Source organism: Miniopterus natalensis, chromosome 10 (assembly GCF_054644295.1).
Source record: "Miniopterus natalensis isolate mMinNat1 chromosome 10, mMinNat1.hap1, whole genome shotgun sequence".
Taxonomy (NCBI): domain Eukaryota; kingdom Metazoa; phylum Chordata; class Mammalia; order Chiroptera; family Miniopteridae; genus Miniopterus; species Miniopterus natalensis.
In genome coordinates, this window is record NC_142090.1 from 55,190,336 (window position 1) to 55,216,775 (window position 26,440).

At 38.5% G+C, this 26,440-nt stretch overlaps 1 protein-coding gene and 1 long non-coding RNA gene across 5 annotated transcripts in view; one reads left to right on the forward strand and one right to left on the reverse strand.

Moving 5' to 3' along the window:
• Nucleotides 1-22,276, reverse strand: part of LOC107541688 (uncharacterized) — a 46,299-nt gene extending 24,023 nt beyond the window's left edge. Inside the window, exons 1-2 of one of the 2 annotated variants that reach the window (XR_015715206.1) lie at nucleotides 22,194-22,276; nucleotides 4,648-4,780 (exon numbers count right to left, since the gene is read on the reverse strand). This is a non-coding gene — a long non-coding RNA (uncharacterized LOC107541688). Of the gene's footprint in view, nucleotides 1-3,951; nucleotides 4,781-22,193 lie in introns of both variants that reach the window. The other variant, XR_015715205.1, reaches the window with a different exon arrangement.
• Nucleotides 22,277-22,378: 102 nt separating this feature from the next.
• Nucleotides 22,379-26,440, forward strand: part of DMTF1 (cyclin D binding myb like transcription factor 1) — a 40,975-nt gene continuing 36,913 nt past the window's right edge. For 2 of the 3 annotated variants that reach the window (XM_016218803.2, XM_016218802.2), the window contains exon 1: nucleotides 22,379-22,497. The gene's annotated coding sequence lies outside the window, so the exon portion shown is untranslated. Of the gene's footprint in view, nucleotides 22,498-22,869; nucleotides 26,349-26,440 lie in introns of those variants that run through there. The other variant, XM_016218806.2, reaches the window with a different exon arrangement.

Here is a 26,440-nt window from a genome sequence, read left to right on the forward strand (position 1 = left end):
ATATCTTTCAGTGCTTAGATTACATTGCTTGATCTCTCAAGGCCTTCAACAGTTGGACCAATTATACTCTTTTCCCCTTGGATTTTTTGACTCTGCACTCTAACTACTCCACCTTGTGTCATCATTGCAGGCTTTTCCTCTTCTACCTGGCCATTAAATGTTGGAGTCCCCTCAATATTAATCCTAGACACTCACTTCCTTCCTAGAAAATTTCACATACACACAGTGGTTAGATTACACCCTATTATATAAGCCTTGACTATGCAGATAGATCACAAATTTATATCTTTGGCCCAGAAAATAATCTAAGCCCCAGACCCAGTTATCCAACTGCCTACTTGTGGCAGATACTGAGAAACAAAGCTTACACTCCACCTCCTTCAAAAATAATTAGCCATCCAGCTGCAAAGATGTGGTGAGCTGACAGCCTTTGACTGTTGGTTCCATAAAGGTCCATCTTGGGTTTTAAGATAAAGTCATACTCTTCTTAGGATGGCCCCAAGGCAATGAAGATGGAGAAAGGTGGTGGCACAAAGGCTTAACCATGTCTACACAATGGAAGTCTCTAACAGACAATCTTTGCTCCATAACTACCTACTGGGCTGACAGAGACTTTGCCAACTCTGCATCATGGTCTAACGGCTCTCCCTGCCCAATCTTGCTTCTTTCAGTTTTCATTCATAGATGTTACTCTTCAAGAAACCTTTTAAACTCCTAACTCCATCTCAATATCTGCTTCCTGGAGAAGCCAATATTTTGTACCAGAAGTTGTGCAAGAAAGCATACATAAGTAGATAAATGCGAATGAATACAAAGAGTGAATATATTTGTAGCACATATTAACACCCACCAGAAAGCACCCACTATGAAAGAGGGACTAAGCAACTTAGATAAAATTAATTGATTGGTGATGTTAGCCAGTCTATGTCAGCAGCCACTCCAGCCAATAGATATAATAATGAAGTGGTCAAGGCCACAGATATGGAGGCCATGCATGAGTATCTACTCCCACTGCTGCCTCTGAATGCCTTACCAACCAGCACAGGGACCAAAGTTGTACCCATAGTATAGCACTAGTCTTTGAGGAGGCCAACTTTCCACTTGGTAGCAAATTGTCTATATTGGACCTCTTGCATCCTGAAAGGGCTAACAATTCTTTCTCATGGGAATAGACACTTATTATGAATATGGATTTTTTCTGCCCTTGAGGACTCAGCCAGCACCATTATGCCTGGTCCATAAGCAGAGAGGGCCCATGAGCATGGGATACACTGGTCATAACACCAGCTTCACCACCACTCAGAAGTTGTCATCTGATAGAGTAATAGAATGGTCTTCTAAAGACGCAGCTGAAGCACCAAGTTAGAGGCAGTATTGTATAAAAAAGAGGCACCACTTTTCTAGGAGGCAATATATAGTTTTGATACACGGTTCTGTGTCCTCAGTAAGAAGAATACATGGGTTCAGGAACCAACTGTGGAAGCAGGAATGGCCTTACTTTCCATCACTCCCAAAGATACACTTGGGATCTTTGAGGATATTTCAGGGTATCCAGTGGGGTGCCTCTTGGTTTCTCTCTTTCCCAGTTGTAATGAATGGGAAAGTGTAGCAACCCTAACCTGGGAAGGGTACCATTACCAGGAACTCTGACTCCTCAGGAATGAGAGTGGAGGGGCGGGGTGTCATACCACCAGGTAGATCACCAAGACGAGCGGAAATGTTATCTGAGGCTTCAAGGTGATTCTAATTGAGAAAAGTAGAAAAACTGAGTGATCAAATGATAGGCATACTAAATTCAAAAGGACACCTACTATATGGGTCAGTACCGTATTTATGTTGCAAATAATTTACTTTCAGTTAAGGAACGGCACCATTCTCATTTTCTTGTTAATGTGAACTTATTTTTTTTATTTTTTTATTTAATTTGTAAATTTACCGGGGATTATAAATGTACAAGATCTATGTGCATAAGGATGTTAAATCTAGTTTTATGGTTGTATTTATACAGTAACATTTTTCATCATTAGGGGGTCCATGGGAATTTGTTTGTTTGAAAGAGATTTATTTGTAAATTACTAGGGTTTGAGAAACACTACATAACATTAATACTTGAGTGATAATCTGTTCTCCTTAAATTTTCTCAGAATCAGGATACAGTCAACTTGGAACCTGAGCTAACACAATTTTCCAGGAAAAATTACATGCCTCTGGGGGCAGGCAAAAAGGTGTAGTGGGCAGGCCCTAGTCCAATTTCTGCCCTAGTAAACTTTCTCAATCCTGGTATTAAAAAAATATAATTTGTGAGAATTTTTACCACTGAATGATTGTTACTCAGCATGGAAAGTTTAATTTTCTCGACATAAACAAAACTAGAAGTAGATCTGTTCTTGCAGCCATCCACATGCACTTCAATTTCTCATGTTAATGTTTAAGAGTTTCATTTAACTCAATTTTGTCAGTAAACCTCAGTGTATTCTCCCAGGGGGTGGAGAATGTGAGCCTTTCAAAAATTCAAATAATGCTGTAATCATCAACATGTTAAGCCATCAAATACTCTATTTTGCACTTATATTATGGAAAACTGAAGCCTAAACAATTTAATTATGATCATAAAATGTCACTGAATAGCATGGCAACACAGCCAAGCTAATTATTTTGCCCATCTACAAACAGTACAGATTATGGCGCTGAAGAGATTGGGTGGTAATCTACATCACAGTGATTCAAATAGTTGTACATGTTGATTCAGATGTTTCCATGAAAAAAAGCTGGAATAAAAGGAAATTATCTAGGTTTTTCCTATCAATATGGAATCAGGAATTCAGCAAAGCTCATGGGGGGGTTACCTAAATCAAATAAATAAACACATCAATTTCCTGCTTTCTCAACTTTGTGAGGGAAACCTAAGCCTCAAACCTACATAGCAACTGGCAGAGATCCTTGCTCAGAATAACATCAAGAATTTAGGATCTGTGGCTAGATGAAATAGAGTGAGGTCATCAGACCCTGCTCCCTTTTTCCAGGAGGAAAAAAAAGCCATTTCAGGCAAACTGATGTCTAAACTCTTTTCTTAAAATTAATCACATTACATTAAAATAAAAAATTAAAAAGAAACATAACTTTCAAAACACACCTGTGAGGAAATCCTTTCTTTTATCTAATTTCCCATGTGTGGTCGTAATATCCCTGTTTCCTGCTGATACATTCAACCCAAAATGGAAGCAGGAAGGAGACTGTGAAAGTACAGGGACACTGGTAGGCCATTAATACTGACACATTTGATTAATCTGAGTTACATAGACTAGAAATCTGAAGAAAATGTGCTCTCAGTGCATGGCAGTGGTTGGAAGAAAAAGGACTAGGGAGTGACTGGCTTACTCATCTGGCTGCCAGCAGAGTGGCATTACCAGGGTAGATCCTCACAGGGTTGGCTGTCAGCTATGAAAGTTCACAAACCCGATTTGCCAGTTCACTAGGTAGCATCCCACTAATCCAGCTCACACAGATTGATAGATAAAGTCAAATTCAAGTATATTCATTTGCAAAAGAAACTGTTTACTGCCACTTGTTGCTATGGCCCGCACATTCTTTACCCATAAGAACACTGCGTGGGAAGTTAACTTAAAATCAAAAGATTTATTGGGGATTATAACCTTAGAATGATAGATGTCAGTTATATGCTCTCTCTGGCCCAATGTCTCCTGTTCCTAGACACAGTGTATCTTTGTGGTCTTTCTTTTTCAGAAATTTCAGGACCAGCCAAGCTTCCACACCATCTGACTGACGTGTTCTTTCTTCAGCTACCAAATATAGTCAGTCAGGTTATAGTTCAGTATTACCTGCTGAGCAACCATTCTTTCTCTTCAGAGAAGATTTTTCTATTTTGTCCCATAATCCTTTTAAAATGTTAATCCTCAACATGCAATCTAAAATACTGAGAAGGGAGCTCACCTTCACCCCCAAATATTCGCAACACACAGTTATCTTGAATTTCAAACATTCCTCCTTCTTTAGCCTTCCCGCCTCATCTGTCTCCAAAGTATTATCTGGGCAAAAGACTGTTAAGCAGAAGAGCATTTGTAAGGCAAGGGAGATCACTGAGAAATGTTACTACTTGGATATGGATACCAGTTTATTTTAGTCAAAGTCAGTTCCCAGAACAATATATCAGGAGCTCAAAATTATACATAAGATGAAAGTAAGGATACAAAAATCAAGGAGTCAGAAACCAGAAACTTGAAAGAAGTCACAATTCATGAACAGTGAAACCTGGAACACAGAGTCTGTCATAAAGTGGGTGTAGGCAGGAACCAAAAGAGTCAGAGTGGGACTAGGGCTGACCCACTGGACATTCCAGGAGGCACTTTTCATATCACTGTATAAATGAATGATGCCTGCTGGGGTCTGACATGCACATGCACAGTATTTACAGAGGTCCTGGTCGTGAGAGGAATCTCAGAGGCCCAGATTGTCAAGAATAGGTGTCTGAAAAGGGAAGGGCAAAGCTGGCAGGACAGAAGGTGAGTCCACTGCACTAAAAGGACTCTAAAAATCCAAATACTCTGTCTTAGGGAGCTTCTCTGCAGTTCTGCCAAAAAAGGAAACACATGACTGGTTTATGACAGCGAATTGAAGCAAGTTACATACCTTGCTGAGGGGAGGAGAGGTGGGTGGGGAAGATAGGAAATCCCAGTAGGAAGTGTTCTTTACAGTTAAGATTTCATTCCAAGTTTCACACTTAACCTCGGGTGGTGTCTCCAAAATTATATTCAGATTCAGCCTGATGCACCAAGAAATAGTTGAGAAATTAATAGAATGTATTCCCCTAGTGGGAATTTATCATTCTCAATAATTTATAATTCATCATACATAAAAGGCTAATCTAGTTTATTTAAGGATAAAATTATTTTATAACATTAATATTCTGTGGAATATGCTTTAGGAACAGGCAATTACTGTCATGTGAAATAACTGCTTAATTCTCCTTCAGGACTGAGAATTTTTCTAAATATTTAAGTTTAGAAATACTGTACTCCTAACCAGACAAGATGAAAGAAAAAGAGATCAGGGTAAGTCTGTCAGTTGGGGAATGGTTTGGGCTGCTGGAAATGAGGCTCAACTATAATGGCTTAAATCCATTTGCATTTCAAACTTTCTCCTGTATCTCCAATCTCTCTCTCTCCCTCTCTCTCTCTCTCCCTCTCTCTCTCTCTCTCTCTCTCTCTCTCTCTCACACACACACACACACACACACACACACACACACAATTCCAGCGGTATGCAGTTTCAGGAGTGATATGGGGTCCTGCAGTGTCATGAAGAACTTACACCCTATCTCTTTACTCTGCCACCCTTATCTCATGTCATCCATACTCAAAGAAGAAAGGGCGTTCCCTGGCCAGTTTGGCTCAGGGGTTAGAGCGTTTGCCCTCTGACTGAAGGGTCATGGGTTCGATTCCAGCCAAGGGCGCCTACCTCGGTTGCAGGCTCTGCCCCAGTCCAGGTGTGTGCTGGAGGCAGCCAATCGATGTTTTTTTTTCTCTCTCTCCTTTCCACTCTCTCTGAAAAGCAATGAAAAATATATCCTTGGGTGAGAGTTAAACAAAAAGATGAAGAAGAAAGGGCAATTGAGGTTTAAAAACCTCTCTGCCAATCTTATTTTTTTAATTGAGTAGAAACGAACATACAGTGAAATGTACAAGTCCTCCGTGTACAATTCAATGGGTGTACTGCCAAACGAACCTTAATTAAGAGATAAAATATTTCCGTAATGGTAGCAAATTACTTTGTCTCCTTCCACACAGTTTCAGTCCTCACAGGCCACCACTGCTCTGATCAATTGCCATAGTTTAGTTTTACCTGTTCTTAAAATTCATATAAATGGATTCGTGCAGAGTGTTTATTTGTGTCTGGATCCTTTTATCTCAGTGATTTTAAGATTTACCCACATGACAGCACATATTATTTGTTCTTTCTTCTATTTTTAAAATTTTTGCTAAGCAGTATTTCAACATATGAATATACCACAATGTTCATGCACTCTCCTGTGCTATTTCCAGCTTTGAGCTTTTTGTTTGTTTGGTTTTTAGTTTTTGCTAATCCTCACGAGAGGATATTTTTCCATTGGATTTTAGAGAGTGGAAGGGGGAGGGGAGAGAGAGAGAAACATTGACGTGAGAGAGACGCATCGACTGGTTGCCTCCTGCTGGGATGGAACCTGCAACCCAGGTGCAGGACCTTGACCAGGAATCAAACCCATGATCCTTTGATGTGCAGCCTGACTTTCTAACTACTGGAGCCACACCAACCAGGACTCCAGCTTTAAGTTTTTGTGAATAAAGTTGCACAACTAACTATTCTTTGTGAAGACATGTATAAACTTCTGTCCACTGAGAGGCCTGGGAACAGCAACATTCCAATAGTAATGACCACACCTAGTACTCAATTCTTGATTTCTAAATACTGCTCTCTACTGAAAGGGAGCCAGAGCTTCTTGGGGAAATGACTGATTCAAGGGATGAGGTCAGAGAAAGTATAAGGTTTTAGCCTAGAATAAGAGGTTTGTTTGCTTGCTTGTTTACTTACTTTATAAATAACAATTTTAAAATTTATTTTGTAATCCATAAATACCTATAAGCCAAGAAAGGAAGGAAAAAAGAAAAGGGGAGAAGAGAGGGAGGGAGGGAATGAAGGAAGGGAGGAAAGAAGGGAGGGAAAGAGAGAGAGAAAGAAATTGATGAAAATTGGGTATTTACATAGTCCCAAAGAATTTTCCCTATAAAAATTATTAGTTATAGGGAGAGAAAAAGAAACTTTACAACAGAGAAACTGGAAGGAACCACCTTCATCAAGTGACTAAAGTGAACATTACCAAAAATTCATATGGTAGGTAGATAATGCCCCTCACACAAAATGCCCACATCCTAATTCCCAAAACCTATGAATATGTTACCTTAGATAGGAAAAGGGACTTTGCCGATGTGGTTAAGGATCTTGAGAGGAGGAGAGTAGTCTGGATTATCCAGGTGGACCTAATGTAATTACAGGATCTTTACAAGTGGAAAAGGGAGGCAGGAGGAGGAGTCAGGGAAGGAGATACGATGAAAGCAGAGTTCAGAGCAATGTGGTTACTGGTTCTGAAGATGAAAGGAGGCTGCCTGAAAAGAGAAGCTGACAGGTTCTCCCCTACAGCCTGCAGAAGGAATGCAGCTCTGCCTTCATTTTAACCTAGTGAACCCATTTCAGGCTTTCGATCTCCAGAAGTGTAGGATAAATCTGTGTGGTTATAACACACTAAATTTGTGGTAATACAATGAAATTAATCAAAATTGTGCTACCTGATAGGATGCAATGAGGGGAAACTGGCATTATTTCTGTGGTATTGCTGACAAAGCACAGAACCTAAATTGAGTCTCAACGGCACATTAGACAAACACAAATGGTGGGTCTGGCGAGGCGTGGCTCAGCGGTTGGGCATCCACCTAAGATCCAGGAGATCGCGGTTTGATTCCGGGTCAGGGCACATGCATGGGTTGTGGGCTCGATCCCGTGTGGGGCCTGTAGGAGTCAGTCGGTCAATGACTCTCTCATCACTGATGTTTCTCTCTCTCTCTCTCCCTCTCCCTTCCTCTCCCTGAAGTCAATAAAGATGTATTTTTAAAAAAATACACACAAATGGTGAGAGTTTTTAAAATAATCTGTAATCTTCATTTATGTCAAGGTCATGAAAGTCAAGTAAAGACCAAGGAACCCTTCCATATTGAAGAAGACTAAAGAGAGATGAAAATCAAATGCAACATTTGATTCTGGGCTGGATTCTTTTTCTGTCAAGGACATACTGAGACAACTGGTGAAATTTAAATGAGATCTGAAGATTAGGTAGTGGTAATATATTGATTATGATTATGTAGGAAATGTCATTATAGGAAATACACATTAAAGTATTCATAGGTAAAGGAATACCATGCCAGCAACTTATTCTCAAATGGTTTACGAGAAAAGTTAATTATGCTGTACTTGCAATATTTCTCTAAATTTAAAGTTGATTCTATTTTGAATAAAAATAAAACAAAACTAGCCCTGGCTGGGTGGATTGGTTGGTTGAGTGTTGTCCTGTGCACCAAAAGGGTTGCAGGTTCAGTTCCCAACCCTGGTCTGAGCATGTAGGGGAGGCAACAGATAGATGTTTCTCTTTCACACTGATGTCTCTCTCCCTCTCTCTCTCTCTCCCTCCCTCCCTCTCTAAAATCAATAAAAATATATCTTCAGATGAAGATTTAAAAAAACAAAAAAACTAGAAAGAAAAAACCTATATACATAGTATATTTAAGTCTCCAGAATCCTATGATTAAAGAAATTTTATAGCGTGAATTATATCTGCCCAAGGACAGGTAACTAGTAAGTAACAGAAGGTAACATTAAATAACAGATGCAAACTTCTGGCCCAGATTTATAAAGATTTTTCCCTGCAGGAGATAATTCTGTTACATTATTTTGGGTCATTTTAAATTGTCCAGTTCTTCATCTCAAAAATTTCAGATGTTTCTGTCTTCAAAGTTGAGTTTAAATCTAGTTTCTGATTCTATTCTCATTGTGTTACTCAGAGCAGGCTCATGGAGATCTTTGATCTCTTTGGGTTTAGGTTGTCCAAATCCAGTTCTCAGTGATGGTAGGAGAGAGGCTGGAGGTGGCGGGGTGGGGAGGTGAGAGAAGGGAGGATATTCTTTTGTTGTTGTTGTTGTTTTTAAATATATCTTTAGATTTCAGAGAGAGGGAGGAGAGGGAGAGAGAGAAACATCAATGATGAGAGAGTCATTGATCGGCTGCCTCTTTGCACGCCTCCCACTGGGGATCGAGCCCATAATCCAGGCATGTGCCCTGACCGGGGATCAAACTACAATCTCCTGGATCCCCGGTCAATGCTCAACCGCTGAGGCATGCCCGGCAGGGTGGGAGGGTATTCTTTTCCCTCAATTTAAATGTCTGTTTTTCAGAACATTTTTCCCACCTTCCATTTATCCCCAAATGAAAACTCCAAGTGAGGAATGGGTACCAGAATGTTTTGGGAATGTAAAGAGTATTTTGGGAGAAAGAGAGATCATTGTATTTCCTTCTCCCCAACCTAAGAGAGTATAACAGCATAACCCATATATCATTATATAATTTTTTCACATATTGTAAAAAGTCATTTGCATTATGACCTTTCCATGTGGATATTTAAAGTGCTCGTGTTTCCAGTATTCCCTGAATACATTCTGCAAGATTGTGGTTCTAATTTAAAATTCTTCCATTTTTGTCAACAGCTCATCTAAGTACTGACAGCTCAAACAAGCAGCATATGCTCTTCTTTCATTCTTGTGCCAAATAATTATTTGAGCAAGCAATTATTAATTACTAATTTGCTATTTGTCAGAAGATATTTTTATTTATTTATTTAACTATCAAATCTCTAGCCTGGGGCTCATACTGAGATATTGTAACATAAGTACACTTGTGATTCACAAGGCTCCACCTTTTTCCCCGCCTCTTCCGCGGTGCTCAATCCCTGCTGAACATTTCACTAGCTCCTTCCACTGCATTCTATTGCATCTCTGTTCAATTGTAAAAACTCTCTGAACCCTCGAACTTTCCTAAAAGTATTCTTTTGGTTATAATAATGTAGTTAAAATCTGGCTTTCCCCTGATGATATCTTCAACCCTGAAATCTGCTATAAAGAGATAATTCTTATTTTCTACAATTCATATAAGAAAAGGGGGTTAAGCCTTTTTTTATTTCCCACTGCCTTTTAGTTGTCTTCATGCAGCTTCCCCTTTTTTGCATTCTGTGCCTTATGCCATCTGCGGCTTACTTGTGTAGCCTGGCTTTCTAGGCTGCATCGGCCTATGATTTATGGGGGTATATCAAAGTGGTCCAAGAGCCAACTGAAATAACTACTAGTCACAAAAGCTGGGACAATTTGAGCAACAAAATAAAAAGTAGTATTAGATTATAACCCTATGTATATGATAAATGCCCATGAGTCCATACTAACACAAATAAATCATTGAGAAAGTGCTGAAAGGAACAGCAACCCACTGATAGCTCAAAAATATTACTATGTTAAAGGAATCATCAACATATCACATTTATATTAGGTGGTATTTGACTTTCTGTAATTAGTAAAAGTTTGCACAAAGTATGTACACGTGTTATGGTTCATTATCTTTCTCTGTCTTTTTTTTTTTTTTTTAGCATAGATTTTGGAATTTTGGAGGTATGGAATGGATACCCAGAACTGGAATTCCAATTTACAACATTGTACCATAGGTAATGGAAATTGGAGGAAACATGTATCTGGAAATTACCAGTATTTCTAGAAAACAAGCACTCAGCAGAATGCCTTCCAAGACTACAGAGATGCCTCTGGGTCTCCAAAGGCTGGAAGGGGAGTATCCATCTGAGCCCTTTCCAGCAATGGAGAGATTAGAGTGTGAGGGCACTGAAGTGATAATTGGCACAATCCAGAGATGTTGAGTCCTCTCACAGGAGATCAAGGGAGTAAAAAGTTTATGATTTGGGAAAATTTTTTGTCAGAAGCTGAAAAAAAATTGTTACATATTACTTTTGAACATATTTAAAATATAATTGTCACAAGCACTTTCAAGTCATGGTGTGTATAGAAAAGGAATGTTGTCTGAGCATAATAGATATTTCCATATTTATTGTATTACTAATACTGTGAAACATTCATAGAAATTACCTGAATTCTACATGTCCATGATTCTTTTGAACATATTTAAAATATAATTGTCACAAGCACTTTCAAGTCATGGTGTGTATAGAAAAGGAATGTTGTCTGAGCATAATAGATATTTCCATATTTATTGTATTACTAATAATGTGAAATATTCATAGAAATTACCTGAATTCTACATGTCCATGATTAGTAACATAGAGATTACCTGAACATCTGGGCAGAAAATTGAAGTACCCACCAAAAAGGACAGAGTCATGTTCTGCATTTTTTAGTTGACCAGACATTTTCAACTTTTGTGCTCCCATAGCTTACACAGGCAGGCAGACCTAACTTGTTCAACAAGGAATTTCTTCTAAGGGGGTCTTCCAGTGTTATACCTGGTTAACATCTGAAAAATCACTTTCTGTGAAAAGTGACATCTGGAAGCTTACACAGGGTTCTCTCAATGATTCTTGGTTTAGGTATATTTGGTTCTAAATAAAATTCCTCTAGGAGAGCTTCTACTAGTGATGAGGCCTATTCAGCAATGAATTATTTTGTAATCAGGCACGTGGCAATCTATCAAAAGTGCACAGTTGTCCATCTGCTCTGCCATTTCCACTAACATTATAAACTATAGTCCATTTGGAGTCTTGAAAAGACATAAATTGGCCAATTCATCCTGTTTCCTTTACTGATGTCTCAGTGTCAGCACACAAAATGTGATTGAGAAGAAATTTAGGTGAAATTCTTAAAATCTGTGATGGTTACATTTAGCCTACATTTCAGTTAAGAAAGTGATTCATGCTTCATATCTATTTTCAGTTGCTAAAACTAACGCTATGTTAAGCCTAAGTAAAAGCTCTCTCAAATTGCTAATTTTATAGTTGCTATAAGTAGCATAATTAGGAACTCTACACTGAATTTTTAAAAAGAAACCTTTTTTTATAACTATGCATAATACTGCTTCTAGCACCCTTATTTTTTGTAAAAATTGTGGATTTCAAAAGGAACTGTGGTGGTACTCACATATCACCTAGGGCCTCCTATCTCCTGTCTCATGAAATCAATGTAAGATTGCCTCAAAGGCCCAATTCCAAAGTCCAGTTACATTCAAAGCTTTCATAGTCTTCCTCAGGTTCTTGGGGTTTTACACTGTCATGACTCTTCCTCTAAGTCCTTTTTTTTATTATTGATTTCAGAGATAGGAAGGGAGAGGAAGAAATAGAAACATCAATGATGAGAGTCATTGATCTGCTGACTCCTGCACGCCCCCTACTGGGGATCAAGCCCACAACCCTGGCATGTGCCCTGACTGGGAATCAAACGGGAGCTCCTGGCTCATAGGTCAACACTCAACCACTGAGCCACGCCAGCTGGGCTCTTCCTCTCATTCTGGAATCCAGGCATATACTCTATTTTGTCTTAAAGAATCAAGTTTTTTCACTAGTTACCACAGAGCTTCACATTCCAAGAATTTAGGGGCTTTATAAGAGCATTAAAGGCATCAGAGAGGAGTCCTAGCCTTCCACCATTTTCCTGACTTCTCTCCTCTCCTACTCCCCCAAAAAGAGTCATGTCCACCTCTCAGAAACAAAGCCAGCTCCTCTTCTTGCCTTATAAATCGTGATTTTGCTAATATACTTAGTGTTACTTGTGGTAGAGGCTATTACTGTAGTCTCTTTTTTCTTTTTGTGTTCTTCCCTTCTTCTGCAGCAATAGTACAATATTTGAGTGCCAAGATAACATTCCATTTTATTAGCCTCCCCCGCACAACTCTAAAGTTACCCTCCTGCCACCACCACCCCACATCCCCCCCAACATACTCTCTGGGAGGAAGTCACAATGCTCAGCCCACACTTAAAGAGTAGAGGGATACAGTCTCTTGCCAACAGCCATGTGAGTGAGTTCTACATCTTGGAACTAGATCTTCCACCCTCAGTCAAGCCTTCAGATGATGAAGCGCAGCTGACATCTTGATTGTAACTTTGACTGTAACTTCATGAGAGTCCCTAAGCCAGTCACTCAGCTAAGCCGCTCTTGAATTCCTAAGCCACAGAAACTGGGAGGTAATAAATACTTGCTGTTTTAAGTCACTGAATTTTGGAGTAATTTGTTATATAGCAATAGATAACTAGTCTGGAGGGGAAGCTGAAGCAGCTAGGGACTCTCCAGCCACCCTTCTCTTTTCATACGGTCCCGGGGCCTTTCCACGTGGTTTTCTGAATGGCCTAGTTCGGGCTTCCTCACAGTAACAAGGCTGGACTGTTTATACAATGGTTGCTTACTTGGTGGCTGATAGGGCTTTTATGACCTATTTTCCAAAGTCATATAACACCACTACCTGCATGCTCTATTGGTTAACATAGTCACCAAAGTTGCCCAGTTTCAAGAGAAGGAGTCATATACCTCTACGTCCTGATGGGAGGAATGTCAAAGTTGTATTGTATGAAGAGTGTATTGGATGGGAAATACTGGTGCAACCATCTTTGGGAAATACAATCTTCTACGTTGCAAGGGTTCCACATTTAAACCACGTGCCACAACCAACAGGGGATTTGAGCAGCAGATTAGCAGAGTTATAAACTTAGGGGTCATCAGTGTATCGAGAGCAGCTGAATCCATTACAGTGGGTGATATCACTTAGGAAGAGAAGATAGAATGAGAATGAGATGTAGGCCTAGGAGATCACTGTGAAGAACTCTGAAATTTAAAAGGCGGGTCAGCTAAGAAGAAGTGTTTAGATAAGTAGGAGAAATTCCAGAGTATTCAATCTCAAAATCAAGAGAGAGACAGAGAAAAAAAGAGTATTCAAAGAAAGAAGGTATGGTCATTGCAGGAACAAATGCTGTGGAAAGATTAAGCTAGTGATAATAGGCTATTATTCACAGGATTTAGCAATGTGGAGGTTGTTAATGATCTTCAGTGGCATGTTGGAGAAACCGTAGAAGAAGTAATAAGAATAGTCCTTGAAGGAAGATGAATTAGCCTTGAATAAGAGAAGAAACATCTCTAGGATTGGAGGGAAGGAGTTTAGGATGAGCCCTGATGAATGTATAAGTGGGAGTGGGGGTGGGGTGGGGAGCCTATTGAGGGAGGTAATGCTTAAAAGTCTCCCTAAAGGTCATTTGTTGGGAGAGAGGTAGAATAAATACCTATCAGGGACTAAGGAGCACTCTGAAGGCTTGTTACCAAAGAAATGACAGATTTATTCTTTGCAAACTTGGATGTGTATGACCTATGACTTTAAAAAATGTCATTGGGATTGAATTTTACCTTTTACATATATAAACATTAAAAACAAGTGAAAATAAAAATTCTCTTTTCCTGCTTTTCATTCTTTGTAGGTAAAGACAATCATAGCTGACATTCTGAGCACTTTATACTTATCAGATGTTGTTCGAAGTGCTTTGATTAAGCAAGACTAATGACCATTGGTCTATCATTCCTACCATTTCTCTATTTAAAATTTTATAAAAATAAAACATCTAATGATATTGAATTGCACTGCCGGGTCAATGTGGAGATGGTAAGAATACCCTGGTCACTTATTGCATCCTACTTTCGGTTATAAGCCATCTGTAGTAGGGAAATATAATTTTCAAATCCTTCATTCAATTTATTACTTTATCAGAATGCAGTTTCAGTGAAGAGAAAGGGAGGAAAGGCTTAAAAGTAAAAACCTTCAGATTTCTTTTTGTTTTTACCCATTGCAAGAGACAGATTGCTTAGAGTATTATATTTACTATGAACTTTTCAAATAACATCGTTATTTACAACATCATGCATGAGACATTGTATCATATATTTTTCCTGCAATTGGTCAACAATGGTAAAACAGCATGGGTTCCTTCTCAGAGGAGATTACTGTGAAAATTTATTACAGACTCAAGATCAAGAGTGTTCTCAGTATAGTATGATGCCATAGCAGATGGCTCTTTGGCAAAGGAAAAGAAAGAAAAGACTGCAGCATCATGTGAAAATGGGCTTCTGTTCAACAGAAATAGAGCTTATCCAGTTATAATGGAAACGGAGAAAGGAGTTTCACCTTCAGACAATGGCTGTAATAAGCCTTATGTCTTAATACATCAGGTTGAACCAGCACAGACCAAAGTTCAGTTCCTACTCCTAGTAGGAAACATAAACACAGAAAAAAGACTTAGTGATACTGTGACCACTGGAGCTACATATTTTCCTAACCCCAAGTTTGCTAATATCAATATAATACTGCTTCAATAGCAACATTTATAAAATGTGGTTATATATAATATTATTCTCAAGTCTGAACAGATGGCCCATAGGAACTGTGCTTTCCTAATGCTGTTTTTCTCAATTTCATTAAGTTAATCATATACTACATGTCTTCACTCAGTCTGCCTACTTAAGATACAGTCATTATAACAAAGTTATTAAGCTCTAAAATTTAATATGGTTATATTTAATATCTCATAGAAATATTTAAATTAGATTGTTGTTGAAAGACTAGGTTGCTATTTCAGGTAATTTTTGGGGAGGAATAGCTTGCTTGATCAACAGTGCTTTCTGTTCAGTTTGGATATATATATATATATTTTAATCCTCACCTGAGAATACTTTTTCCATTGCTTTTCAGGGAGAGTGGGGGAGGGGGGGAGAGAGGGAGAGAGAGGGAGAGAGAGAGAAACATTGATGTGAGAGACATCAGTTGGTTGCCTCCCTCATGCACACATCGGGGCCAGGATCGAGCCTACAACTGAGGTACATGCCTTTGACTGGAATCGAAATCGAGGCAAATAATAATATCTGACATTTTGGGCACTTACTATCTGTCAGATATTGTTCAAAGTGCTTTGATTAAGCAAAACTAATGAACATTGGTCCATCATTCCTAATATTTGCAATTTTGATTAATCTGATACTAATCTGATTCATATTTTGTCTTAATACTTCATTAAATTGTTAATCATGAGCAATTTTTATGGACAATTGCAATAATTTAGTAAATTGGTACTTTAACCCAGAGTGTTGTACAAAGACACATTGAAAAACACTAATGTAAGCTCCTCTAGCGCCTCCACAAGAATACATGTGCCTTTAGGGCAGTGACCTAGTTTCTCTTGATCTCTACCGTATGCCCTATGTCTAGAACAGTGCTCAGCACACAGTTATGTGCTCAGGAAGGTCTGCCGAGTGAAAGGGATGAATGTCATATGTGCAAACTTCTGAAAGCAATAAATGTTACACAGGTTCCCTGCTTCTTCATCACTGCATATCCTTCTCTAGGGAATTAGATGTACATTGCACAAAAAGAGAAGATTAATCAATGACAACTCTCTAAATGCCAGCAGACCTTTCAAATTCAGATTTCAAAGCATAATCTCTTTGGTTTTATTACTGTTGAAACTTGTCATTGGTTTACCACCATGTATCACTAACAAATTCAAGCCACAGAATTCCCCTGTGCCGTTGAAGCTACTACTCTGGAAAGAAAACAAACCAACAACAACAAACAAACAAACCAAAAAACCTTGCTGAATAGGGACATCTGCTGGTTAAAATGTAATGTTTCTATCCTTAAATTACTACATCTAGATGAACAAAGAGATTTGGGTAATAAATATACAGTAACACTGGGAGCATGTGACTGTGTTAAAATAACCTCTTTCCACTAGGGTAACATTTGTTTGTTTTATTCCAGAGCTGCCCAAGTAGTGACACTATCTGAAAAAATAATTAAGCTCCCCTAGAGTTAGTATAACTATTGCCAAAGAATAGAAATGGCTAGCTTCCTAATCTTCTGATTTGAGACACTTAATTATCTTTGATCTCAATAGACATTTAAGTGTCTAAGTTAAGGTACTGTGCCATATGCTGGCAAACTGAAGCTATAAGACAAGGCAGGGGTGGCAGATGGTCCAGCCATCTCTGGCATGGGCTAATCTCCAGCCTTAGAGGTGTAGGCTTAAACTCAATGTCTGTGAGAGACTGAGCCTACCACTTACAACACTGTGCCCTTACCATTTTACAAATATTATAGAGGCCAGTTGTTTTCTACAAATACACTCCCACATTAGCTGAACAAATGCCCTACCATTCCTCACCCCATTACTGAGATTTCAGATTTCTTCTCACTTTTTCACTCTGTGCTCAAATGTCTTCTCAGAAAGCCCTGTTCTGAATTCCCTATGTAAAGCTCACTTCCATAGCACCCAATTTGTATCCTTCTTGGAATTTATAAAAATTGACAATTATTTATTGATTCATGAATATACTGTCTCTCTTCCTTCTATGCCAGACTTAAAGGAATAGGCCTTTGAATTTAGGTTCAGACATTCTCCAAATTTTAATAAATTAACCTTACTGTTTTGTTTTGCAACAGAAAAATTTCAAGGACAGAATGAAAAGTTTTACCCTCCTTTGCTGGGATTATCTGGTCTTAGCTCGCCACTCCTCTAACTGGAAGTGGAACCAATTTTTGATAATGTTCCATCAGTAGGTCTCAGTAAAGATCATTTGGAAAAAAAAAAAAAAAGTGAAGAGGGTATGGAGAGGTAGTAACCAGGTTGATAAATTTAAGAAAGTGTGGAGATGAGACAGGACACAAAGCAGAGGGCAGGAAAACGATTATAAGACTGAGTGCCACAGCCCCAGAGAAAAGCCTAAGGGGGAATCTGAGAGAAGACCTGGAACAGCCTGATGTGTGGCCCTAACTAGAGACAGTTTGTTCATTCCTCTATTAGCATGGGAATCCTCATGAGCTCTCTGGAAGTTCTGGAAGGCCTCCCAGTGTATGCCTATCAGCTGTATTCACAGGACACAGAGACTGTGTAGAAAGAAAACAGACTACTCAGCAATTGTATTTTTCATTTATTTTGAACAAAAGCCCTTACAAGCATTTCTTTTTTTCTGAATCACACTCTCTAGGACATGAGACAATCATGAAACAACAGAACCTACCTCTCAGTATCTGAAAGATTTTTATGTTAATATAGCATCCTTTCATAAAAGATGAGTAATTGCATCAATATTCTATCACTGATGAAGTTCATTAAGTGTTATAAAAATCTGGAATCCAACAGTTAATTATACCTAGCAAATGCAGAAAATACCATGATTGTGCTGTAAATACTTTGATAATATATTAAATTCTATTTGGGATAGAACAAGTTCTTATGATATTTCTACAAAATATTTTATTCCCAATTAAGTAAATCCTAGGATAATATAAACAATCTCATGCATTCCTTAGGTACACATTGACTAAGTAGTGAGGTAGGAATAACCTAGAAGTCTAACTGCAGAAAGTTGCTCTAGGATTCAAATTATGTTGAGGATAATCTTACATTGATGTGCAAGTTAAAGATACGCAGGTGTTATTAAAATAGATATACTTTCCTTTTTTCTTATTAAACGGGGGAAACAACAAAAACAGTTCACCCTGGCAAACACCAATCTGTCCTATCTACGAGATTGTTTTTTTGTTCTTGATTTCACAGGTAAGAGAGATCATACATATACTGTATAGAACTTTCTCTGTCTGACTTACTTCATAGTACCCTCTAAGTCTACCCATGTTGCAGCAAATAGCAAAATGTCATTCTTTTTTATGGCTAATTAATATTTCAATCTATATACACATCCTCTTTATTTTCATCCATTGATAAATACTCAGGTTATTTCGGTATCTTGGCTATTGCAATTAACGTTGCAATGAACATGTAGTGCACATATCTTTTGGAATCAGTGATTTTGTATTCCTCGCATGAATACTCAGAAATGGAATTGCTGCATCCTACGGTACTTCTACTTTGAATTTTCTGAGGAACTTCCATACCAGTTTAAACAAAATATTTTTATTGATTTTGAGAGGGAGAGGGAAAGAGAGAAACATCGATGTGAGAGTAAACCATCAATCTGCTGCCTCCTGCATGCCCCTCACTGGGGACAGAGCCCACAACCTGGGCATGTGCCCTGACTGGGAATCGAATCAGTTACCCTTTGGTACAATGGGATGATGCCTAACAAACTGGGCCACACCAGCCAGGGCCATACTGTTTTTCATAGTGGTTGCACCAATTTACATTCCCACCAACAGAGCACAAATGTTCCCCTTTCTCCACATCTTTCCCAACACTTGTTAATTCCTATCTTTTTTATTACAGCCATTCTAATAGGTGTGAGCTGATATCTCATTGTGGCTTTGATTTGCATTTCCCTGATGATTAATGATGTCAACATTTTTTCCTGAACCTGTTGGCCACCTGTATATCTTATATGGAAAATGTCTATTCAGACCTTCCTCCCATATTTAAATCAGATTGTTTGGGGGTTTCATGCTATTGAGTTGAATGAGTTCTTTGTATATTTTGGGTATTAGCCCCTTATCAGATATGATTTGCAAATATTTTCTTCCATTCAGTAGACTGCCTTTTCATTTTGTTAATGGTTTTCCTTTGCTGTGCAGAAGTTTTTTTAGTTTGAGGTAGTCCCACTTGTTAATTTTGCTTTTGTTACTTTGGGTTTAGGTGTCAAAAAATTATCACCAAGACCTATGTCAAGGAGCTTACTGCCTATGTTTTCTTCCCCGAGTTCCATGGTTTCAAGTCTTATGTTCAAGTTTTTAATCGATTTTGAATTAATTTTTGTGTATGGTTTAAGGCAGTGGCCCAGTTTCATTCTTTTGCATGTGACTATCCAATTTGCCCAACACCACTTATTGAAGAGACTGTCCTTTCCTGATTGTATATTCTTGGCTTCTTTGTAATAAATTAGTTGACTATATATGCATAGGTTTATTTCTGTGCTCTCTGTTGGGTTCCATAGATCTATGTGTGTTTTTATGCAAATACCATACTGCTTGAATTGCTATAGCTTTGTAATATAGCTTTAAATCAGGGAGCATGATGCCTAAGCTTTGTTCATTTTTCTAAAGATTGCTTTGGTTATTTGGGATCTTTGTGGTTCCATACAAATTTTAGATTTTTTTTCTATTTCTGTGAAAAGTGCCATTAGAACTTTTATAGGGATTACATTAAATCTGTATATTGTTTGGGTAATAAGGATATTTAAACACTATTCTTCCAATTCATGAGCACAGAATATCTTCCCATTTCTTGTATTTTCTTCAATTTCTTCCATTACTGTCTTACAGTTTTCACTATACAGGTCTTTCACCTCAGTTAAATTTATTCCTAGGTATTTTTATGCCTTTTAATGCAATTGTAAATGGCATTTTTTTCCTCATAGTTTTTATTAGTGTATAGAAATGCAACCAATTTTTGTGTATTGATTTTGTAGTCTGCAACATTACTGACTTTGTTCGTTTTAAGTTTTTTGATGGAGTCTTTAGGGTGAGTATATACATATACATATACATATACATATACATATACATATACATATACATATATATTCATGTCACCTGCAAATAGTGACAGTTTTACTTCTTCCTTTCTATTTGGATGCCTTTTATTTCTTTTTCTTGCGTTTGCTCTCTGGCTAGGACTTTCAGTACTATGGTGAATAAAAGTGGTGAAAGTGGTCATCCTTGTCTCGATCTCAGAGGAAAAGCTTTTAGCGTTTCATCACTGAGTATAATGTTAGCTATGGGCTTGTCATATATGGCCTTTATTAAGTTGAGGTACATTTCCTCTATACCCACTTATTTTTATCATAAAGGGATGTCCAATTTACTTTTTAAATTATGTATTAAACCAATATTAAGATAATAAATACACTTGTTCTCCCCAAGGAAATATCAACTTACCTTGGGAAATGGCAGTTATGAAAGTCACCAGAAAGGGAGAATTATGAGGATGCACTTGACATTTTTAGGGAATTAACAGCAGAGTACAGGCTGACCTAAGATTTTGCAGAAGAGAATGGGAGGCCAGACTATAACTTAAGTATCATTCTCTTATGCCGTAGTGAAAATCCTATATGGTTATGCATTACGAAAAATATGGCTAATTAGGAACCACTTCCTCATAAATGTTAATAATTTTATATATGTGATTATTTCATTACAACTGCTCTTTGAGTAGCTTAGTTGCTTTTCTGGGTCAGAAATTTATTAGTTACCATTTTTAAGTGCTTAAAACATGTCAGGCTCTGTGCAAAGCATGTTGAATTCATTATTCTAGAGATAAATTTTATTATCCCATTTTTCAAAAGCAAATAAAGCTTTAGAGAAGTGAAGTACCATACCCACCACTAAGCAATGAAGCCAAGATTCACACTCAGGTCTGACTCCAACATCTATACCACAACACTATCCTGCCTCACAGTTTTGCTTACATATTACTTACATACTCATTTAAAAATTGAATGATATATGTCATAACTACAATAGGATGCAGAAAATACCACAAACTGGTAATAAAGTTGGATGCAATAAAATGCTGTTTCTGACATTTATTTTTGAAAATTGGTCTGACATGTCCATCTTCCATTTCAGTTTAGACTCTGGGAACTGGTTGCAGTACTTTATTTTCATTATAAAAAGACTGTTGCCAAAGTGAGCTTCAGAAGGGTAGTTCAGATCATAGGCACTAGAGCTGAGGCTTCCATTCTGACTCTACCACTTATTTGCTGTGTGCCCTGGGACATACTCCTTCACTTCTTTTTGGTTCCTGTCTAAAATAGGATTCTTTAGTAATACTATACTTATGCATTTGGCACTTGCAAACACTAAATGAGTTTAATACATGAAAAGCGTTTAGCTGGCACATAAGCTCTCAAAAAATGTTGGCCCACATTGTCCAAATTCAAAGTCTTTTTTAAGCCCTTTCATACATTCTTTTTTTAAAAAAATTATATATATATTAGAGTAGTGTAAGATTCACTACAAAATTGAGGGGAAGGTACAGATATTTTCTATATACTTACCCCTCACCCCTGCCACAGGACATATGCATAGCCTCCCCCATTACCGACATTCCCCACCAGAGAGGCACATTTGTTACAAATGAACCAACATGACACATCATGAACACCCAAGTCCACAGTTTGCATTCGAGTTCATTATTGGTGTGGTACATTCTACGGGCTTTGATAAATGTATAACAACACGTATCTACCATTAAGATCATACAGAATCACTTCACTGCCTTAAAAATCCTGTGCTCTCTCCCTGTTTTCCATTCAGCCCCAACCCTGGCAGCTATTATCGTTTTACATCTCCGTCGTCTTGCCCTTCCCAGGATGTCATATAGTTGGGATTATATAGTATGTAACTTTTTCAGATTCACTTCTTACGCTTAATAATGCCAGACACACAATTCCCGCTTTCTCCTGCAACCAGACCCGCTTTCAAGCGGTTCCGCTCCGAGTCCCGCATAACTATGAAACTCCGCCCGCGCGCCGAGCCCAACTTTCTCCTAAGCCAGAAGGACCACAGTTGCGCAAAAACAAAAACCCAAAAGCTTCCATTATATCTTCAGCAGCGGGATAATCCCTACGGAGACTTCCTAGAGTAAGGAGAGCAAGAGAACAGCCTACCACAAACGCCGCCACATACGAATGGTCTAAAGCTCCAGCAAACCCGAGATCTTTTTTCGCGCTCCAACTTGGCCGGAAGTGACGTAGCACCTGGCGCGCAGGGCCACCCCGAGGGAGAGGAGAGCGGGAGGGGGAGCGTGCAGGGGCTTGGGGGCGGGGGGCGGCCGTAGCTCCGTTTCCGGTGGCTCGTCGCGCTCGCTTACTCCAGCTGCAGCCACTCTTGCCCGTGGCTGCTTCCTCCATCCTGGTATTTTTTGGAGCCTTCATCCTGGTTCTTCCAAAGTGCCCGGACCCAAAACAGGAAGTAAGTGCGATGGAACCTTCAGGTCCCAACAGCCGCCAGGGCCGCTCCGCCCAGTGGAGCCTGTCCGGCCCCCTAGCTGCCCGCCTGCTCCCGCCGGCCGGCGCAAGCTGCCGGCCCCCGGGCACCGCGGGCGGGGTAGGAGCTGGGCCTTCGTGACGCTGAAGCTGCCGTCCCCGCACGCTCAGGCCAGGGCCTCCCTCTCGGGGCCGGGCCTGTGGCGGTGGCTCGGGCTGCAGAGTAGGGTAACGAGCGGCCGCCGAGGCAGAGCAGCGATCCGGCGGGGGCGGAAAATGGCGGCGGCTTCGGAGGAGCTAAATGGCGCCGGGACCCCTGGGGGTGGGGAGGGAGCTTCGATAGAGAATTGGGCCCGGGAATGCGGAGAGTAAGGAAGCCTTGCTTGTTTCTGTGGCGTTGTCCTTTTTATTTTATGTTACCTTTTCGTTTTTAATTGTGGTGTTCAATGAAAAAGAGGTGGGTGTCGCTGACCCCAAACCCCTTGATTTTTATTTTATTTTTTTAACCTTGTTTGCGTCTTAAATTCTTCTCCCATCTTTTTGGATTCACTCTCACTCAGCTGTTCATGGCCCAGGCAGAGGGAATCGGGATTGCTGGCCGAACTGAGTGTCTTTTTTAAGAGGAGGGACATGGGCTGGGTGACGGGAAGACAGTCCTAACCGACCAGAGAACAGCAAAATGCGTCGGCAAATAGTAATTGTCAATTTTTGCCAAGTTCTGAGGAAGTTTTTACATTTTTTAATCTCATGTGTCCTTTAAAATAGACTTTGAGTATCTCTTCAGGGACGTAGAATGTTTTTAGCCCGGTCTCCGGTAGGTTTGAGAGAGGCGTCCAAGTGCCTTTCTGTGCTGTTGAATGATGATACGCCTTGTGTTTTTATGATAAACATATTCGGTAGATAAGGAGAGGGTGGTAATTCTATGACACTTAAGTCAGGACTCGCTTTCCCTTTCCGTGATTGAATTTGGACATGCAAATTCAATGTGTGTTTGTTTTCCTCCTTTCTGACAGTGGGCGAGGCTTCACGTCGGGCCGTCCGACCGAGTGTCAGTTCTGTAGGATTACTTTCTAATCAGTGTTTTAAGCGTAAAATAATACTATTTGTAATTTTTAAAAATATTTTGCTAATAATTATACCTTTAATTCTTGAGAGACAGTTAACCTCTTACAGCTTTTAAGCTCCAGTCCAAGTAAGAAAATATTCTTCTATTGCTTTGAAAGTTTTACAAACAAAATCTATTTTTCAGTTAAGGATTTTCAGTTAATTTTTCAGTTAAGGATTTTCATATTTTTTCATTACTTGAGATTCTTTCTTTGAGCTGGTTTTAAGTATGTGTTTCAAACAACTTTGTATACTGTTATTTTTTAGTAATTTGAGTAATTTACCACCACTGTAATAGTTAAAGACTCTGGTGATAATACCCCAAAATCTTAGCTTTTTACTGTGATGGTGTAGTAGTGATGAGATTTTATTATATTAGGTTAAGATTTGGAAATTTAGTTAAGATTTAGGAAAAAATTAAAGTTACATTTCTTAACATTACAAAAATGGTCAGATTGAATTTTTTTAAAAGTTAGGCTGTCTGATGTGGGATTAAACATTTTCGTTTATTCACAAGGGACAAAAAAACAGCTTGATCTTTGTGAAAAAGACATTGTTACAGTTTTGGAGGAAAGTACATTTCATGTTTTGTGATGATTTTATCTCATTTTAATTCCCATATACTAAATTCTTTTATTTACCACCAAACAAAACTAATTATTTTTTTACTATTTTAGTTGATAGGCTCACCCCAAAATGTGATTTTTTGGGGACCGATCTAGACCTGCATATTCAGTATGAATCTCTTTAAATTGATTGCAGTTGAGCTAGATGGTGGAGCCAAAATGCTATTGCCCTGTCTTCATCAACAGTTAATCAGTAAGTACTGGGCATTGCATATTTAGAACTTTAAAGTCCATACTTTGAGCAATTATATGAATAAATATATTCTATATAAACCTTTTTTCTCTAGGTGTTCAGGTTTCAGAAGTATTTTGAGGGGAAGCAATCAAAGTTAGGATTTAAGCTTTGGAAGGAGAGCATGGCTAGGAAATGGTTACTGGTAGAGAATTATCAAAATAAGATAGGTGTCCACTTTAGTTGGGGTTTTTTTAAGTTGTGTGGGTTTTTTTTGAGATGGAGAAAGGTTACCTCATTTCGCTTCAAGGCAGCAGGCAAGAGAACTTATATTTGTAAGGTTAGTTAAATGTTACTAGTTAGTATTGAAATAGGAACAGCAAAACTAGTCCTTACCTTCCCCACATAATGCCTATCTTTCTGCTCACTTCAATTATCTCTTCAAGGTCTACAGACCCTAATTTTTATTAATGTTGTAATAAATTTGTCCTGAAAGTAACATCTTGTTATTTTGAACAGTGGCTTTTGTCATCCTCCTTTAACATTGGCTTAAGTTAACACTTGTGAGGATGAATAAGACAGTGTGAAACAAGTGTCCTTAGTGATTCACAGCCTGGCACATAAATGTTAAAATATTGAGGGATTGGGGAAGTGTTTTGAAAGTATATGTTGCAAAGACATCAGACCTTTAGAACAGCAATAAAGCTTAGGAAGAGTTCTACTTTTAAAATACTGTATAGAGAGGCTGCCTATTTAACATTGAGGGATGTTAGCCTGCCTTCTCAAAATTGAGTTTTCTTTTAATATTCAGTTTTCTCATCATTATCACTTTTGGCACTTTATTTTCCCATAAAAGATTCCCTAGTTATTCTGAATGCTTTTCAATTTTAGCTCCAAAACTTTTTCTATCCCCAAATGATATGAAATGACCTGAGAAAGTGATGAATCTATTGCTAAGTATGTTAAATATAAAATACAGATAGTTATTAAATGTATGTGGCATTTGTTTGTGGCATAGAACCCTTTTTTCATGTTTTTTCCTTTTGTGAAGAGAATTCTTGTAATAGAAATCACAAATAGGTTTTGTTTTTGCTTTGATTCCATAAAGGTAAAAAATAAGCTTAAATTAAAAAGAACTTGTTTATCAAGTCTGCTTTTTTTAAAGTTTGTGGGTAGATATCCCATTCTGTGACTGGATACATGAAAGAATAAGTTGTCAGGAAAAAATACACTGAAGTGCCCTTTATGAAGGTTTTGTTGTTTGTTTGTTTAAAATGTTATCCCCCCCCTTTTTTTTCCTGTTATTTTGGTTATGTACATTGTGTTGTCTGGCCATTCTTCCAAGCACCAGGTTGTCAGTGGTAATCTTTATTTATCATCAGGTGTTATATAACAACAACAAAATGCTCGTTACTTATGTACTGCCTATATGAGTATTTGAAATGTCTGTTGACGAAATGCACATTGCATGTAAATCAGGACTATAGTGATAATTTGATGTATTTCCTTTAAAGATCTTCTGATGATGCTTTGCATAAAGTGCTCAGTTTAAATGGATGAAAGCTTAAAATGTAGCCAAGTACACATTATAAGCTCTTAAATTATGCACGGGTAAAAAATAATATTTGGGGGGGGGGTTGTTGTTAATCCTCACCTGAGGATATTTTTTACATTGACTTTTAGAGATAGTGGAAGGGAGGGAAATGGGGGCGGGGAGAGAGAGAAAGAAGGAGAAACATCGACATGAGGTGGATTGGTTACCTCCTGCACCCACCCCAGCTGGGGCCAGGAATCAAACCTATGACCCTTCCCTGCGCAAGGCAATGCTCTAACCACTGAGCATCATCTGCCAGGACAATATTTTTGGTTTTTAATGAGCAGTATGATTTTATTGCCAAACCAGATGCAAAATGCTGCACCTTGTAATACTACCAGGTAATTCTCCTTAAAATGTTGTTTTCAATAATTGAAATTGACATCTTAAGCAATTAAAGTTTATTATATTAAACTCCATTAACATCTTTATT